The sequence below is a fragment of the Pollicipes pollicipes genome, unplaced genomic scaffold (assembly GCF_011947565.3).
Source record: "Pollicipes pollicipes isolate AB1234 unplaced genomic scaffold, Ppol_2.1 Scaffold_3447;HRSCAF=4054_pilon_pilon_pilon, whole genome shotgun sequence".
Taxonomy (NCBI): domain Eukaryota; kingdom Metazoa; phylum Arthropoda; class Thecostraca; order Pollicipedomorpha; family Pollicipedidae; genus Pollicipes; species Pollicipes pollicipes.
The window spans coordinates 28245967-28264718 of NW_023596297.1; positions in this window are offsets into that span (position 1 = coordinate 28245967).

Genomic DNA, 18752 nt, shown 5'->3' on the forward strand with positions numbered 1-18752 from the left:
CTCGTCAAAACCATCGCGATAACGCAATCTCGCTAAAAATTCCAAGCATTACTTGGTATGCTGCGAGTTTGCGAGCGTTCTCCGTATGCAACATTTTCAGTGTTTTACCTGACCGATGCCTCATTTTTAATCCTTTTTCAACATTGTTTAATTATTGGCGTTCCCGCCGGGTGTGACCTCATGAGGACTGTACTACTGCGCCCGTTTTATCGTTTGATTGTATCGTCGGTATATTTGTCATCATCTTTCCACCTGACGTCTTTCGCCTCACAAGATATCATTAACGACACTAACTCGTCATGCGTCAGCCATATGGTAGCATGTGGTACGCATGTCAGCCGTTTTAATGCCGATGCATTTAAGTCTCCAGGACGGTGACGGCACGTTCGAGGGTGTGCTGGCAACTTCTGCGGCTAACAAGGACGATCAGAAAAGCTGTCGGTTCGCGGGAGCATTTTCTGAACGTTCTGGTTTCAGGGACAGGGGTATACCAAGTGCGCTGGTCAGGCAGGGGCAAAACGTGCAGTACCATTCACCATAAGTGCTACATAGCGTGTCAATGGGTTTATCTGAATGCCACGATTCGACCCCTGTGCTAACAACTAGACTGTGACAGATAACGAAGTTGTTAGTTCCATAATTCAAGTTTCGAGGAACCTTGTTTCCTCTATCATTGGGCATGCTTCTATTGAGCTACGCATGATTATCAGTGTTTTCGAAAACTAGCCTCTTATTTTTCTAATCACTCCAAACGGCTTGCAATGCTAAGCGTTTCAGACCAGTTGCTCGCCAATTGGTCAAAATTCGTTTACACATCGCCCGGGGTAACCTTTTACACGTCATTAAATGCACCGACATGGTCAGCTGTCTAATCGATGGAGACCATATCGCCTCCCGTCAGCTGGCATCTCGGGCCAACAAGCAGCCCCTCGGACAAGAATGCGGAAACCTCCACACACACAACACACACACACACACACACACACCACCACACACACACACACACCACACACCCCACCACACACACACACCCACACCCACACCCACACCCACACCCACCCCACACCCACCCCCACCCCACACACCCACACCCCACCCCACACACCCACACCCACACCACCCCCACCCACACCCCACCCACACCCACAACCCACACCCACACCCACACCCACACCCACACACCACAACCCACACCACACCCACACCCACACCCACACCCACACCCACACCCACACCCACACCCACCCCCACCCACACCACACCCCACCCACACCACACCCACACCCACACCCACACCCACACCCACCCCCACACCCACACCCACACCCACACCCACACCCACCCACACCCACACCCACCCCACACCCACACCCACCCACACACCACACACACACACACACACACACACACACACCACACACACCCACACACAACACCACACACACACACACACACACACACACACACACACAACCACACACACACACCACACACCACACCCCACACACCACACCCACCCCACACCCACACCCACACCCACACCCACACCCACACCCACACCCCCCACCACCCACCCACAACACACACACACACACACACACACCACACACACACCACACAAACAACACACCCACACACAACACGCACACACACACACACACACACACACACACACACACACACACACACCACACCACACACACACACACACCCACACACACACACACACACACACCACACACCACACACCCCCCACACCACACACACCCCACAACCCACACACCACACACACACACACACACACACGGTGTTGTGTTCTACTACGCCCACGCCCATGCTCTAACCTCGGATTTAGATGACGATGTAAAAGCGGATCAAAACCGCTAAGGGCCACTTGGTCGACGCCTGAGGAGCAAGTGCAGTTAGTTCCATCCTATCAGGCGAAGGCTCAATGAGCAGCATTGATCATTTGATCGAGCATCAGGCAAGAAATGACAATCCAAAGCGTTTTATGCACGGTTTAGTCGATCTGTTAACGGCGCTTCATGAAGTGCCTAAAATGATACATATTCGTCCAGAAAATGACGTAATGATGATGATTACAGAGGTGCTTACAGCCTGGGAGACAATAACAATAACAGTAAACAATAGCAAATAAACAATAAACAATAGCAAAATATAAACAATAGCAAAATAAACAATAACAAAATAACAATAACAATAGCAAAAACGATTACAACAACAACCCAATAACACTAAAATTTCAGTTAGCATGAGAATGACAAATTAACGCAAGTTTCAAGATAACCTCGGCAATGTATAAAGCACCAATTTTTTTCCCAAAAATATCGAATTGAGTTTAGACGACCACGACGAACATAGACACACAACTCGTTTACGAAAAGAGCGTACCTCCGTCCTACATACAAAAGCGGATCAAAATGGCTATGTTGAAAAAGGTGCGAATGAATGCGGGGTGGACCGCTTAATGCCTACGGCAAGCACTTTCCCGAGGGATTATTTTCTGCTGCGATGAAGTATAAGGAAGATTATCCGGAGATAGGTGCTGTGACAGGCGTCCCATTCGCTTTTCACGCCAGTCAGTGATGATGCGATACGATTAGCTCGCAGTTAAACATGCAGGGGACAGCCGGTCCAGGTCAGTGGCTGCCGACGGCGGACGGGAGTAGGGTTCAAACAAGGTATGTTGTGATATGATGTGATAAATGTGAATGATGTGATATGTGATATGATGTGATAATTGTGAATCACGCCGTGACTCGGCTTTTACAGAAAAAACAAAAACTCAACAAAAAGACAAAACTCATCTTCTCAAAAACAGTGGCTAAACCCAGGCACATGCAAGCTTTATGCACTATATGCAACATATTTTAACACACGCGCCCGGGTGGCCGGCTGCATACCCTTCGCTCAGGTGGGGGTCAATTTGCCCCCCCCCCCCACCTGCGATCTCAAAACTAAGAGAGCTAGAGACACCAAATTTACAGAGTGTGCTGAACTGTACATGAACTCACTTAGTTCAAAGTTTTAGGTTCCTAAGTCGTAACCTTCGGGTCAAAATAAGGTTAAACAAGGTCAAATTCTAAGTTGGTCTTCAAAGTACCCCCATAACCTAGATAACTGTTTCTAAGCAAAAGGTCACATGCTCAGTTAAGGTCAGTGACCTTTTTGACCTCTTGAAGGTCATGGTGATCCAAATCATACAAGACTGCTCTGGGTTTTTTCATTTGAATAAGCGACAAAGATTACGCTAGGCAGAATGTTCCTAAAAAAAAAATGCTGTGACCCGGGCTATTTTCAGGTCAATGACTTATTCTGGCCTCTAAGAAGTTCATGGAAGATGGCATAATGCGGTTCCTGCTATCCATACATTCGTAACGAGCACCAGAAACTATCCTATACAGCAAGCCCAAGATTAATAGAGCAGTTTGGTTTGGACCTTGGTCTGACCTGTATACATGACCTTAGGTCAACGTAACTTGCTTATTCAATATTTTTATTGGCTAAGAAAGCATCTCAGAGATGTATGGCTTCGTCTAACACTCCGTTGTTGCATGAGATTGAACGATTCCCTGGAATTTGACTTCACTGAAACCATGAACTGACTTTGACCTGCCATAGGTCAGCGACCGTACAAGGTACATCCAATTTGTTTATGCCAAACGATCCGCTATTCAGTTGTCTACAGCTATGAAAAAGTCAAGTCAAGTCAAAATTTGGCGCTGCTGCGTCGCGCCGTTTGGAAACCATTCTGGAAAAACCTTCGAGGGTCAATTTGACCCCCGCCCGAGCGCGTGTTAATTCGAAGTCCTGACCAGCCTGTGCCCAACCATATTTTGACATGTAAACTGCGGGAATAGATGCCTAACTAATAGCTCAAAATACCTATCCGGTTGTGGAATTTTGCCTCCCCATGGGAAACATGTTGAAACGGATGCATATTTGTGGAACGTGCGTAGTCTAATTTACCACATGGTGTAGATAAATTGACTAGATGTGATGTGTTACATGTGTTAAGTGAATCAAAAGCGAACAAAGACTTCCATCCTCCATGGATCATGACATTCAGCGATAATAATGCGATGCTGGTTCACCCTATCATATCACACACAAAATAATCCGCGCAACCCGACAGTTCTGTCCTCCCTGACGATGTGGAGAAGCAGAGCAGCGGCGACGATGTCGACTGGTCCACGACTGCCACGGCTGACGCGGGGTCGGACGGCCGTCGCGCCCAGGTCATCCAGCGATCCGCTGCCGAGGGCAGGGTCTGCTACGCCAGGTCAGGTCGGCAACCCACCTCAGCAAACGTTCCGCTACCAAGGACGGGGTCTGCTACGCCAGGTCAGGTCGGCAGCCCTACCTCGGCAAACGCACAAGTAGGTGCTCACGCGCCAACACGCACTTGTATGCACACGTATACACACGCACACATACGTACTCATGAACGCAAGTACTCACGCACGCACGTGCGCACGCATTAACGCACTTATGCACATACGCTTAAACAAAGAGAAATGCGTTTTATGCATGCATACCTATGGAGTGCACCCAGCCGTTGGTCATTTAGAGGACAATTTGAATTAAACGGAAAATTGTTATGTAAATATGGCACAGTGAGATGGAAAAGGAGCTAAAATAAAAAGTCATACACAAGAGGACTTTGATCTTTGGTAAAAATGAATACAGGCCAAATAGATAGAACCAAGAAGATGTGAATTTGTGACGTTGTAGCTACAGATTACCTTTTGTACCGCAAACATTTACTGAGTTCTAACGTAAGGCAAGAAATTCGGAGGTGCCTACTGTAATTTGTACCGAGGTAGCTTCGGGAAGAAAAATCCATGCTTAGGTTCTGTATTAAGCTACATTATACGATAGGATAGGACAAGCCATGACTGTCAATCGTTTGACAGCATTTTGTGACAAAATGCGGGAAATCTTAAAAGACATTGGTTTGCTATACGGTGTAAATTAGTTTATCTGGATTCGTCACTTCGGTTTCCAAACGTCGGATGGGTTTATTTGCTGCCTGCTTCATCTGAGTGCCTCTACGGTGTTGCCTTTTGGAAGCAGAACAAATCACGATCAGCGCCAGTAATAGAAACATTGTTTGCCGTCTGTGCTTTATTCCGACCAGAAACACCTTTGCTGAGAAACCTGGTTCAATTTAAGAATGATAGACCCAGATTGCACGATAAAGTGTTTTTCACACGAGTGCAACGTTGATGAGAAATACATCGGTACAGGCACCAGCGAAACACACGAACAAGTGACATTTGTCATGCGCAAAAGTCGGTATTCCTCCTCCAATAATCCCTAAAATGGGAGATGCTGAAGCAGAAGATCTACCGCCGGCGTCTTCCACCAGCAAGCCACTTGACGTCCCGCCTGATGACACCGGTCAGCCCGCGGAAAGGGACTGCACCAAACACAGCTTCAGTCGAGCAGAAGCCGGGTGACGGACCGCGGCAGGACGCACCAGAAGGCGCCACTCCCGTCAAGTCCGGCTCAGGCGGTGACGTGCCGCAAGACGCGTCTTCAGGCGCGGCTCCCATCAAACCTGACCCAGATGGCGGTCCCGGCGGCGCGAGTGCCGCAGACCGCACCCCATCCAGCCCCGTCTGCTGCAGATCAAAAAGCGGCTGAAGGTTTCCGATCCAGAAGCCACTGTTGCTGGAAACAGCGATCAACCGACGGAGAAGGCGGAGCCGCCTGCCGGAGATTCAGCTGGTTCTGGAGGCGGTGGGCAGCCGGCGGAGGGAACGGAGCCGCCTGCCGCAGATTCAGCTGGGACTGGGGGCGATCAGGAGCAGGCAGTGGAAGCTGAGTCCTCGGATGGGGCTTCGGAGCTCAGCGACGTGTCGGAAGACAGCACGGGGCCATCTGAAGCTGTGCCCGCCGATACTGACGGGTCAGCCGGGAACGCAGAGCCGTCTGAAGCCACGACCGACCACAGCGAAGGGACGGATGAGGAGGAGAGCACAGGGGCCTCCGGTGAGTCGCAGTCCAGCTCGGCCGAGAGGGCTGTCACAGAGTACGTAGAGGGTGACGACGGCAACATACACATCAGCGAGGAGCAGAAGGCGTTGATTCGGAAGCTGACACAGCCGGATGACCAAGACGACATCCACCTCGGGTGGGTGAGCTCTCCGAGGCCCAACAATGATTACCGCACGCAGAGCGTCCATAAACACATCTAATTTAGTGGGAGTAGCTCTCGTGCTGTCCGTGCTGGAGTACCCCATTTGGATGCATCTGTTCACACCAGGTCTAAGTCAAATTGGTTTAATCAACTGTCTTAAGTAGGTCAAAGGTCTAAACACCTTAATTAATCGTTACACGGTAGTCTCGAGTATAATGAACTGAGAAGCCCTAATATGTGATTGGCCACATGTTGATCTTATGATCTCAATTCCCGACCAGGCTGCTGTCATCATCGTCTTACAGTCAACATCTCACAGCAACGTCATCTAACAGTCAACGTCTACCAGCAACATCGTTTCACAGTCGTCCCTTTCGCAGGTTCACGAAGCAAGGCAAGCCTATCAAAGCCAACCCGTATTACAAGTATGCCCTACGGCTAAAAGATGGCGCTGATGTTGCCAAGCCTCAGCCCGTCCCGGTGACTGAGCCTCACAGCTCGCGCCTGACGCGGAGATCACGCCGCGACAGCGCGCATCTCCCTATGGGACCCAGCGCTGCCCTAGAACAGGTCAGGGACCCGCCCAGCGGTGTTCGGCCACATCGCTCCGGTGAATGTCCGCCTATTTTAGGGTCTGGTTCCCGTCGGAGGAGGCTTCATAGCAGCGCCGAGCACTGTTATGGTGTGATTTTCACATTGACTTTATCAGTTGCATGCATCGACCGACAACGGAGACGAAATTGTTCACAAATGGGTCATACTCAACTATGAGTACCAAATTTGTGATTCGCATTCTACGTGTTATAACTGTTCCGCTCAGCAGTGCAAAACCTGAGCCGCAACTCAACAGAGGATCATGCGCATCGGAATTGCATGTTCTTCTTGGATGTGAGCAGATCTGATCAAGTCAGCATGCTAAACTTATGTAATGTCTGGGTACCGGTTATATTCCGCTCTGTTCGTTCGACACGCTGGTCTGCTGACGTCACGGACATCCGTCAGATCAAGGAGGAGTTTGTCGAGTGGCTGAGTTCGCTGGGCAGCCGGCGGGAGCTGACAGTCAGCAAGGACCGGCTGGACGAGCTGTTCTCGCTCGGGCTGGAGAACAACATGGTGGTGCGCCCGCCGGAGGTGCGCATGGTGCGGCCCGGCCGTACCCAGCGAACGTCCGTCGAGCTCAACCGGCCGGCCGACAGCCGAAGAAAGGTGAGGGGAAGCCAGCCGAGGACAGGCGGGGACAGGTGAGGGGAAGCCAGCCGATGACAAACGGGGACAGGAGAAGGGAAACCAGCCGATGATAGACGCGGACAGGTGAGGAGAAGCCAGGCGATGACAACCGGAGCCAGCTGAAGAGAACCGGGGACTGGTGAGGGGAAGCCAGGCGATGACAACCGAAGCCAGCCGAAGAGAACCGGGGACAGGTGAGGGGAAGCCAGGTGATGACAACCGAAGCCAGCCGAAGAGAACAGAGGAAAGGTGAGGGGAAGCCAGCCGGTGACAACCGGAAACATGTGAAAGAAGCCAGTCGATGACAATTGAGGACAGGTGAGGGAAAGTCAGCCGGCCGATAACCAAGGAGAGGTGAGAGGAAGACAGCCGGCCGACGATTGGGGACAGGCGAGAGGAGCTATGTACGTCAGAAACATACGATTAGACATGCAAACGGACAACACTGTCATTACGGCACTGGAAGCACACCCGACACGCGCGTGATCGACTTTTAGACGAAGTAGTAGCTTGTGTGGCCTTTCATTGGTGGGCCGCTTGTCGCAGCCAGAACAGATTCTGCGCAGACCTCTGCCACTGTGCGATATGCTGGTGGACTCGGAGAGCTGCCGCTAGAGCAGCCAACATGCTTGCGTCTGTGTACCGCAGAGGAACGCCAGCGTGGCATTCTGCCGCTCGCCGTCGCTGACCTATTACCCGGAGCTGAAGGAGAAGTGGCGCCAGATGGGGCTGCGCCGCCAGCTGCCCACCTGGCGCGCCGGGTACCACGCGTCCGCGCCGTCTCCGCCGCCGCGCGTCCACTACGGCAGCTGGTACATCCCCATCGACAAGTGGACGCCGCTGGCCGGCGACCAGCGTCTGGCGCCGCCGGAGACGGAGGAGGCGCGCGAGCTTCGCAGGCGCGAGCTGCAGAACGTCAAGCTCAACGAGGTAGGGGTGAAAGCCGGAGCTGACTGCTTTGAGGAGGAGGAGGCGGGGGGGGGGTGGGGGGGGGGGGGTCTGAGTGCTGCTCCCAGCGGTGCCGCGACGGCGAGCTGCAGCAGTGACATGCGTTGAGAGTCCTGCGATATCTGCCTTCTTGGCTAGGGTCTCATTATTACGTATTTACTGTGTAATGCGTATCGACACCTGACCCTGCAATGTGTGGTCGCACCTAACCCATCAAGACCACGCCCATGCTGCCTGGTTGGCAAGTGCGTTAGTGGGATGGCCACGGCGTGATGACATATCTGCCACCGTCACTTGTCTCGCCAGCGCTGCGCTGAGGCTGGCCAGGCCTGACAGCCACCGCCGCCGATGTTGCAGGTTCTCTCCCACTCTCACGCCATGTCCGCGCTGCGCGAGTACATCCGCATCTGCCAGCTGCAGGGTGACCACTCGTTCCCCGAGGCCACGCCACAGCTGGTGCACGACGTGGAGCGGTTGATGGCAGAGCAGGCGCGGCGGCCGTCCGTGGCCGCCACCGCCGCGCGCCGGCGCCGCACTCACGCCGGCTCGATGCCCAGCGCCAGCCTGGTGGCGCGCCTGCTGCGGCCAGGGCGGCGCAAGCCGACGGAGGCCGCCGGCCGGGCGCCGCGGCCGAGCGCGGTGGAGCGCGCCCCGCTTGTGCTGCGCCCGCCCCCGCGATACCGGCCCGTGCTGACCGAGCCGGGCCAGGCGGCGACGCGTAAACGCTGAGGCCGGCCGGCGGCGGCGCCACTGTCGCCGTCGGCGGGCGCTGGCGACCCGGTCGCGCCGTACGCGGTTCTGCCGTGCTTAACATCATCAAATCTGGTTGGAAACAGCTTAGGACACTAAGTCGTTTTTTTAGTTATTTTCTTATGCTTATTGCCGTGTATTCTAAAGTCCAGTGAGGCCTTTTTCATGATAGAATGTTTAAGCCAGGACATAATTTGGTACCAATCTAGCTGCACAAAAACGAGGTAAGGATAAACGAAGCCGATGGCCTTTCATTAGGGCTATCAAAAGAACAGTATACTTTTACTCCTTTTTGTTCTACCATCATGTACCGTTTCGTCATCTGGTGCCTGCGGCTCTTTATGATCTGATCCCATAGGATCAAATCCGCTAACGTAAATGATGAATTGGTCCCTGGTGACGGTAGGAAACGGTTAGAAAGCGAGTTACGTTTACTGACCATTATTTCTAAAGACCTGACCGAAAGCAATTGGTTTCGCTACCATTTATCCTATTTTCTGTGCATTTCAGGTTTAGTACCAATGCAGGTCCATGACTTATAATGCTAACGTGAAAATGGTTCAGAAAAGAATGCATACGAGTATGGCCGGGTATCCTGGATTTGATACATGCTTTATTATATGTTTCATGCCTCATACCAAATATTTTTAGGTGTTGTTCATACACTGCACCGTGTTTGCAGCAAGGCTAGGCCTTGCTCATTTTTACTGTACGAGTATGTTAAAAGAAGATATTGAATAAACGTTGAAACGCCAAGAGAATGTTTATGATGATACTTCAATCTCATGTTACTTAATCTCTGGCAACTCATCATGAACAAATGGAAAGTTTGTCACAAATCTCAAGATTTCCGCGCGCGTATTAGCCCAAACAATTTTGTTTTGCCGAGTGACCCAACCATTGTGTCATGACGGTAGTACATCGAGCACAGAACACAAGTGCCCAAAGACAAAAGCCTCTCATTACTGCTGGACTAGTCACAAGCATGATCGTTGTTACCAAGGTACCCCTCTGTCGCTGTGTTAACCGCGTGGTAACCAACTAACTGCATGCAACGTAAAACGATTTAAGGCTTCCGGGTGTTATTCGTGGGCGAAATTATCCATGAATATGCACGAATTTATGTACAGCATGCGCCATTGGCCATTCTAAGTGACTCGGAAGTGCGCTGGTGACGCCCCTCATGGTAATGGTGACGGCTGTGCAGGCACACCGCAGCTGGTGGAGTTAGCGAGGCGGATCTCCTGAACGGGCTCCACCCGGAGCGCGCCCGCGTCACGCGGGACCACCGCCAGTTCGGGGTCGCCGCGTCGGCGGGCGCGTCTCGGCGCCGAAGGCAGACATTTGTTTGTCATCCGGCTGGCGAACGGCAGCGACACAGAGTGCCATGCGCGGCGTCCTATATTTAGCCGGCGGCGGCGGCGGCGGCGGCGGAGGTGAGCCGGTGACCGCGACGCCAGGAAGCGGCTCCGGCCGTCCCGACGCGTCGGCCGGCGCCGCTGGCGCTCCGCCCACGCGCTGTTTACACTTGGCACGTCCCGAAATAAAGCGGCCGCAGTAGGTCGGGAGAAGTGGCCTCCCGACAGTGTGCGAGCCGGTGCCGCCGGGGCCGCGTCTCGACCGCAGGACTGCCGCCGGTCCGCAGCGTTCGCGCCGACCGCCGCGGCTCCCGCCCGGTCGCCGCCGTTTCCTCGCGCTCGGCCCGTCGTCGTCGGACGCGCTGTGTCTGGTTGTGACTGCCTGCGTCGCTGTGATCGGCTGTGAGTGTCCGCAGATCGCCGCCGGGAGCGGGTCGTGTCGCGCCGCTGCAGCCGCGTGTCGGAAGTCATGCCGCGCACGGCGACGGAGGCCGAGGCGGCGGCCGCTCCGCCGCGGCGGCTCCATCTGTGGCGCAGCCGCAAGGAGATGCGCACGCAGAGCTCGCTGGACTCAGACGACGGCGCGGGTGAAAGGGCGGCCGCCTCGCTCGGCGCCAGTCCTGACGCCCACATCGCACCGGCGGGTAAGGCGGCCTCACACGAGAGCGGCTCACTCTCCGACCTCGAGGACACCACCGTCGACAGCGTCAGTCAGGCTCTGCCAACGCTGAGCTTCTCCAAGTTCAGACTCGGCTCCAAGCGGGACAAGTCGCTGCCCCCGCAGCCGGAGTCGGCCAGAAAGGGGCCGTCGAGAACGGAGTCACAGAAGGCGAAGGCGCCGCGCGTCAACAGGCTGCGTGAATTCACGGAGAGACTGCGAAAGACGGACCTGCGTTGGAGTCGCGACGAGAAGCCGCCGACGGCGTCGCCCCCGGCTCGCTCTCCACCGCGGGCCGCGAAGCCCGCGGCACCGACGGCGGGGACAGGCGCCGACACGACCGCGGCACCTCCGCCGTCAGCGGTCGCTGAGGCCGAGCCGGCGGCGCCCCGTCCCCTGTACCGGACTGTTCGTTCGGAGAGCGGGCTGAGCCAGCGCGAGCGGCCGGCCAGCGACAGCGAGCTGACCTGGCAGGTCGCGGCGCCGACCACCGCCGCCGCAGCCGCCGCCACCGCCGGTGCCACCAGCCGCCAGTCGGAGCCCCGCGTCCCGCCACGGACGGTGGCGTTCAGGAGCGCCTCCTTCTCCCGGCTAGACTCTCGCGGCTCGGACGCGGCCGGCGGACCCCGGTACCCCATTTCCATCCGGCCCGTTTCGTCCTGCCTGCAGCGGCCAGCCGGGCTGTCGGGCGGCGCGCGTACCCTGCCGAGGAGGCTCGGCGCTGCCGGCGGAGCGGCCGCGCCCGACCACGGGCGCCAGAAGTCCGACTCGCTGGTCGAGCTGGGCAGGATGGCCTGGCCAGAAAGTGAGGAGGACTCGCTGCCACAGCCGGACGAGGGCCCGCTTCTGGAGGCGATGTTGAGGGAGATCCAGCTGCAGAGCCTGTCGCTGCAGGAGCGCGACGCAGCCGGCAGCGGTTCGGACATGGCCGCGCACGGCGATCGGAACGCCCAGTCGACGGCCTGTCCACTGGCACGGCTCCCGCCGTGTGGCGGTCAGCGGCGCCCTAACGAGTCGGCGGCGCCAGCGGACGTCAGCGGCGCCGACGAAAAATCCGCCCACCAGCCGGATGCATCATCGGCGGCGGCAGCTGTCGGGCCCGACACGCCGTCATTAGCGCAGACTGCCGACGAGGCGGCGCGGAGCGCGTCGGCGCCGACTGACGGCGCGCCGGCCGCCAGCGGCGCGACCGACGGCGGGCCGGGCGCGGCCGGCCGCCGCGCGCGCGCCGGGCGGGACCGACCGACAGGGATTGGCCTCGACCTGGCGGCGGCCGAGCGGGGCTGCACGGAGCCCGGCGGCAGCGCGCTGGAGCCGCGCTTCGCCGACCTGTCCCCGGTCATCACGCTCCACAGCCGCACCATAGAGCCGCTGCTGGCGAGCCCGGTCAGTGCTGACGTGTCGGGCGTGGTGGCGCCCGCTGGCGAGTCTATGGAGCGCCCCCAGGGGGAGGCAGTTCTAGGAGCGCCACGTAAGTCCGAGGTGCACCACCCAGATGAGCTGCTGGCAATAAAGCGCCACGAGGCGATGGGTGGCCAGGAGGAGACTCAGTCAAATCAGCCGAGCGAAAACGCCCATGATGCACCTACGCAGCATTCCCAGGCAATAAACACGGCTGGGAGTATCAAGACCAACGATGCCCTCAGCCAGCAGCCTCAGGCCGATGGTGGGGTCACCGAAGTCACTAGCCTCTCTCACGAGGGATTACAAACAAACCAACGACCCTCGGAAATTACAAGAGAGTCCGCACATCAATCACAGCATGATCAAAGTGTTGCTGAGATTATGAGCTCGAACAAACTCGGGTCTGAGGGCTGTGAGCTAAATGAAAGCGACTTGCACAAAACAACGGATTCCACCACGTCCAAACCGCGAACTGTAAGCGCAGACATGACCTGCCATGAGATTCCAAAATCTGAACAGGTAACGGACGACGTAGAAGTCGAGCCCGGTGCGCGGGCAACATTGGATGAACTCCTGGAGAATGTCCAAGTCGAGAACAACTTACAAGCGCATGGACATCCCGAGGACGTTCAGCGCACGCCCAACGAGCCGTCCACGCCAGACGAGCTCGCAGAAGAGATCCGGACAGCACCTCAGCTGAAGCGACAGAACGCGACGGCCGGAACCTGCGACGCGACGGCCCGGCTCGACCCCGCGGCACCGGCGGAGGCGGAGGCGCCTGAGGTCGATCGAGATCAGCCAGCTGGTGATCAAGCGCAGCCGGATGGCCTGAGGCTCAGCCTCGATCAGCTGGAAGATGGCGTCAGCACGTCCACGGACAAGGAGAACATCCGGCAGGCGGTTAAGAAGGCCGTGCAGCTTTTGCTCAACGAGCTAAACATTGACGAAGACCAGGAGGAGCCGTGGTATCCGTCCACGGCGCCTGTTACCACCACTGCCGACGCGCTGCAGGACATCACAGCTCAAGATGGGTCGCTGGATTTGTTAGATATGAGCTCGTCGTTTTCACCTCGTCAGCCGGAAAGCGAGACAGTTGACGTGGTTCACTTCCCCGACCACGGCCTGCCTCTGACGCCCACGCTGATTGAAGACAACACTGCAAGAAATTCGTCGCCACTTCCCAGCTTGCTCCGTCGCTTCCGTTCCAAGAGCTTGAGCCCGCACGTGGGGCGGCGCAGCGAAGCCTCGACGTCCCCTCACGACGAGGGCGACTCCAGGCACGCGCCAGCGTCGTGCCGGCCGGCGACGCGCTCCCGTCTGCGGCGCATCCACCACAAGCACCGCAGCTTCGACCTGAGCCGACACGCGGTCGACGAGCGGGGCGGCGAGCGGCGGCGCAGCCTGAAGCAGCGGCAGGCTGCCAAGGCGGCACTCAGCCTGAGGTCGGGCAGCGTCAGCTCCACGTCCTCGGACGACGTGCGCGCGCGAGCCAAGGCGCACGGCCGCTCCAAGTCGGAGCGCGCGCGGCTGAAGTTGCACGTGCCGCGTGCGCGCACGGTGAGCGACTCGGCCACGCTTTGGCCGTCGAGTACCGGCGGTCGGCTGCTGCCGCTGGCCGAGAAGGCTGCTGACCGGCAGGGCCGCCGCGATGCTTCGCCGCTGGCCTACGACAGCGAGCCGGACGGGCCGGGCCGCGCCGGCCGCCGCCGCCTGCGCGGACCTTACGGCGAGCTGCTCGAGGGGAAGATGAGCCGCGTAGAGCCGGCGCCGCTGGGCGCCCTGGCCGAGTCGGCGCCGGCGGACGAGGCAGCGCGGCCGGGCGAGGCGGCGCGCCTCGCCGCCACGTCCGGCTCCGAGAGCGAGCTGCCCGAGCCGGGCCCGGCCGAGCTGGCGCAGCTGCTGAGCGAGGCGCTGTACGACGGCGTCGGGCCCGCCGCCGAGAGCCTGATGGCGCAGCTGTCAGCAGAACAGGCGCGCAGCCTGCGACACCGGCCCGGCAAACAGGTGGGTGAGCGGCGCGACGCGGGCTCGAGCGGCGCGACGGCGCCCGGTGACCACCCTTACGCAGAACTGTAACAGACAGGTGGGTGTGCGGCGCGAAGCGGGCTCGAGCGGCGCGACGGCGCCCGGTGACCACCCTTACGCAGAACTGTAGCAGACAGGTGTGTGTGTGCGGCGCGAAGCGGGCTCGAGCGGCGCGACGGCGCCCGGTGACCACCCTTACGCAGAACTGTAGCAGACAGGTGGGTGTGCGGCGCGAAGCGGGCTCGAGCGGCGCGACGGCGCCCGGTGAGCACACTCACGCAGAAATGTAACAATTGACAATGCAGCAGAAGCGTAAGACCTTCAATACAAAATACCATCCGACGCAAGGGGTCCTCGCCTCTGTCAAACAAGTTCTAAAAACAAACGTCGGAATTTTCACGATTTGCTGGTGATTTTTGGACAGCCGGCTTGTTTTCTTTGTTCGAAAGAATAAATTTGCCAGCGAAATGCTTCTTCCGGGTCTGCATTATCCAAAGCTGCTGAACCAATGCGTGCAGGTCGGCAGACAACTCGGAATTAGTCGATATGTTTGCAAAGAAAACTGGAGGAACATTAAGCTAATACGCTGTGTGGGAGATCAAACAGGAAAGCGAATGAAGCCATGGTTTTGTTTAAGACACCACGGACGACTTCGCTTGAGATCAAAGGCCCGTCTGGACATCCCCATTCCCCACGCTCTTTTATCCTACGCCGGCAACCAGGAAAGGTGAATACGTTAATTGAGATACGCGGGTTGCAGCATAATTAGTCTTCGGAATGCGTAACAGGCTTAAGATTTACGTATCCCTATCTGCTCCAATTATCGGCTGGAATCGGCGATAAGTGATCTTGTTGAAATTGTTGCTATAACGCCGGATGACGGCGCGTGAGTTTTACTTGTTTGCGTCTGCTTGGTCTTCTTGCTGAGCGGTCGGACAGTGGTGTTTGTAACGCATGTGTGGTAATGTCTCTTTTGTGTATTTATGACGTGGTTACAATGCAATGACGAGCTGACCTCGGCAAGTACCATAAACGTGCCACAGTTGCATCTCATCCTCCTCTTGGCACAAGCGCTCAAGAATGAAACTAAAAAAAAACAGTAGAAGAATAATTCATCTGACTTCCCACTTTTGCAGGAAATTTTGAATGACCAGAGTCTGAGAGATTGTATTACACCGACGAGTCACTTTGCGTCGCTCAAAGTCTCTGACTGGTTTCGATCCATCACGGGAATGTATGAATTCCAGTTTGGTGCACAGTGCGACGAAGTCTGGCTCACAAACAGTTAGGAGGAGTGTGTTTACGAAAGATGTGGCCATGTCGCACATGTAGATAGGCCATGTACCGCTGATTCCCTTTGAAATACGTTTGCAAATTTTATTTGAGCATGGAAAACCAGTATTAACAGTAAGCGATCCTGTGTCAGTAAGCAACATTGAAGGTCAATACCTCAACATAAAGTCATTTCATCAGCAAAGGATGCATCATTAATACCCATTGTTTCCACAGGGAAGGAGAATATTCATCATAGGGGAGCTACTCGATACGGAACAGCTGTACGTGGAATCTCTTCGGCTCTTGGTGGAGGTAAGATCCTCGCACTTACTTCAGTTGATGGTCCAGAATATTGGAAATGAACATGGTATTGACCGACGAGGTATGATGGAGGCAGGCCTTCGTAGTGCACGTACCTTGCGTTTCGATCATGGAAGTCATTGCAGCCAAATTGCATCGGTTTGTGCAGACTCATTGAGCGACCGTGATGGGTCAATGAATGCAGCGTAGCAATCCAACGAAATATACTTCTTCCAGCGAGGGATTTGAAATGAATATTCCTCTTCAACAAAAATTATGTGCGGTCAGGTATTTACATCCGGGCGTATGACGCACGCACTGCACTTGTTTGATGCAATGGTATTTTGCAGTATGGTAGTTTTATGCTGGTTCGTTACTTCAATTACTTCTCTCGCCTCAATTTTTTGGAGCGCAACTCGTGGGAAGTATTTGGTGAATTTCTACTGTCGCCAGTAAGCCAAGGATGCATTCTGCGTATCCATACATACCTATGCATTTGCGCAACCTCTGTACTACCATTGTTATTTGTGCCATGCGCGCGTGCTTAAGTGTTCAAATTAATAACCTGTTTTGTCGAATGAGGCAATCAGTTTTACAGAAAGCGGTCTTGAATTTGAATTGCTCTGGGATCATGCTTCGAACTTCTAGTATCCATCTCACAGATCATATTGTAAGTCGCAGGACTTTTACATGGCGAGGTCCGGTGTTCTACCAGGCATGTGAGATCGCTTCATTTTCCATGTGCACATATGTCGCACGAATGGTAATGAATGGCGTTGCCATGATTGTGGGAGCGACGCAACGCAATATTATTCATGCATTGCTTTCGCCCGTGTTTATTCCCCGCATCCCGCATATTTAGTGAACGTTCGAACGACGCCCTTTGTATTTCCGCAGCACTACCAGAAGCTGCGAAGTCCAGAACTTGCAGCTCTAGTCGATCCCAACGCCCTTCTGGACATCTTCCACATGGTGAGGCTATGGCCAGGTATTGTGACCTTTGCGGTTAGTGGTCGGTATCACTTAACATCCTGGACAGCGGCTCAGCAGCATGAATAGTAATAGAAAGCGGTACAATGTGGGCAAAAAGCATGATGTGGTCGATACAACTTATCACACACCAAATTTTGTTATTCATGTAACTTTTTTCAAAACGGGACATATTTCTCCTCTCTGGCTTAAACCATTTCGTTAGGTTCTTTGACATTGAAGGACCTGTGAAACTCAGGTTTAACACGTGCCCGGGCTGCCGGTTGAATACCCTTCGTACGAATAAGGGGGGGGGGGGGTCAATTTGACCCGCCGAGACCTCAGAAACTGAGTAAGCTAGAGACACTAAATTCGCGACGTGTGACTGTCTGTGCGTGAACTCACTTATGTCAAAGGTTGACGCTCCTAGTTCATGGCCTTTTGGCAGAATAAGGTCAAACAAGGTCAAACCCCATATTGGTGTCAAATGGCCCCTAGACCTTCTCGTGCAACCACCGTGAACCCAGACATCTGTTCTACGTACATGGTCACTGGTGCTCATTCAAGTTCACTGACATTGTGTGACCTTGAAAGGTCATTGTGACTAGAATGATACGAGAGCTTTGATTTTTGCATTTGCATGAGCGTCAAATATTACGCCAGGCAACATGTTCCTGAAAACGAAATGTTGGCACGGATCATGTTAGGTCAGTGTCCTATTTTGACCTTTATAAAATTAATCGTACGTATCTTGCAACTTAGGGGGGCTTTCCTTCTTGCAGGCCGAATATTAAGAATTGCGTCTCCGTAAAGCTTGTAATGGTAACTTCCTGCTTGGCATGAGTGAGCGTAGAAATGAAATTTTCAGCCCACTCCCACAGCTGAACGTGTTCGGTTGTGATTCGTTCATCCGTCTTTGTTTCAATCCTGAGCGCCTTTTCGCATGCTGCAGGTGCCCGAGATACTCGAAATTCACGAAGACTTTCTGATGGAGCTGAACAGGAAAACCGAGAACTGGACGGCCGAGCAACGCTTCGGTGAAGTCTTCCTCGACAAGGTATGGCGCTTATCACATACATTCGCATACCATCGTGAGGTCGATCAAGCGGATCTGGCAGCGTGCAGTTCTCTTACGTCTGGTTTGGGCATGTGGAGGATTAGTCAAAAAACAATCATTTCCTGCACGTCGCGCAATGAACATCGCACAACTACGAGCAGTCCAGGAGCCACCTTCTGAACATCCGCGTGCTCCGACCACGACACCAGATCTGCCAGCAAGCCCCTTATGTCTGGTGGCTCCTGGCCATCCCCAGCTTGCCTACACTTCCCCGATTTCTGACGTGGCCAGCGGCGACGAGCAGGGCTCGCCAACAGCTAATCGCAGCGTTCGACATGTTTCAAATATCAGGCACCAGCTACGGCGCACGTGCGCCGCCGTTCGGCCCTGACCGGCAGCGGGAGCGGCGCACACCGCGCTGGCGCCGAACCCCGACAGGCGTGCCCCGGCTGGCGCCGAGCGAGGCGGCCGGGGCGGCCCGGCGCTCTGCGCCGCGCGCTGCAGCTGACGCCGGGCGCACCGGCGCAGCGCCGCTCCAGCGCCGGCAGCCGGTGTTGTGACGGGGCCCGGCCCGGACAGGCCCGGCCCGCCCCGGCCGCTGCCGCCCGTCAGATT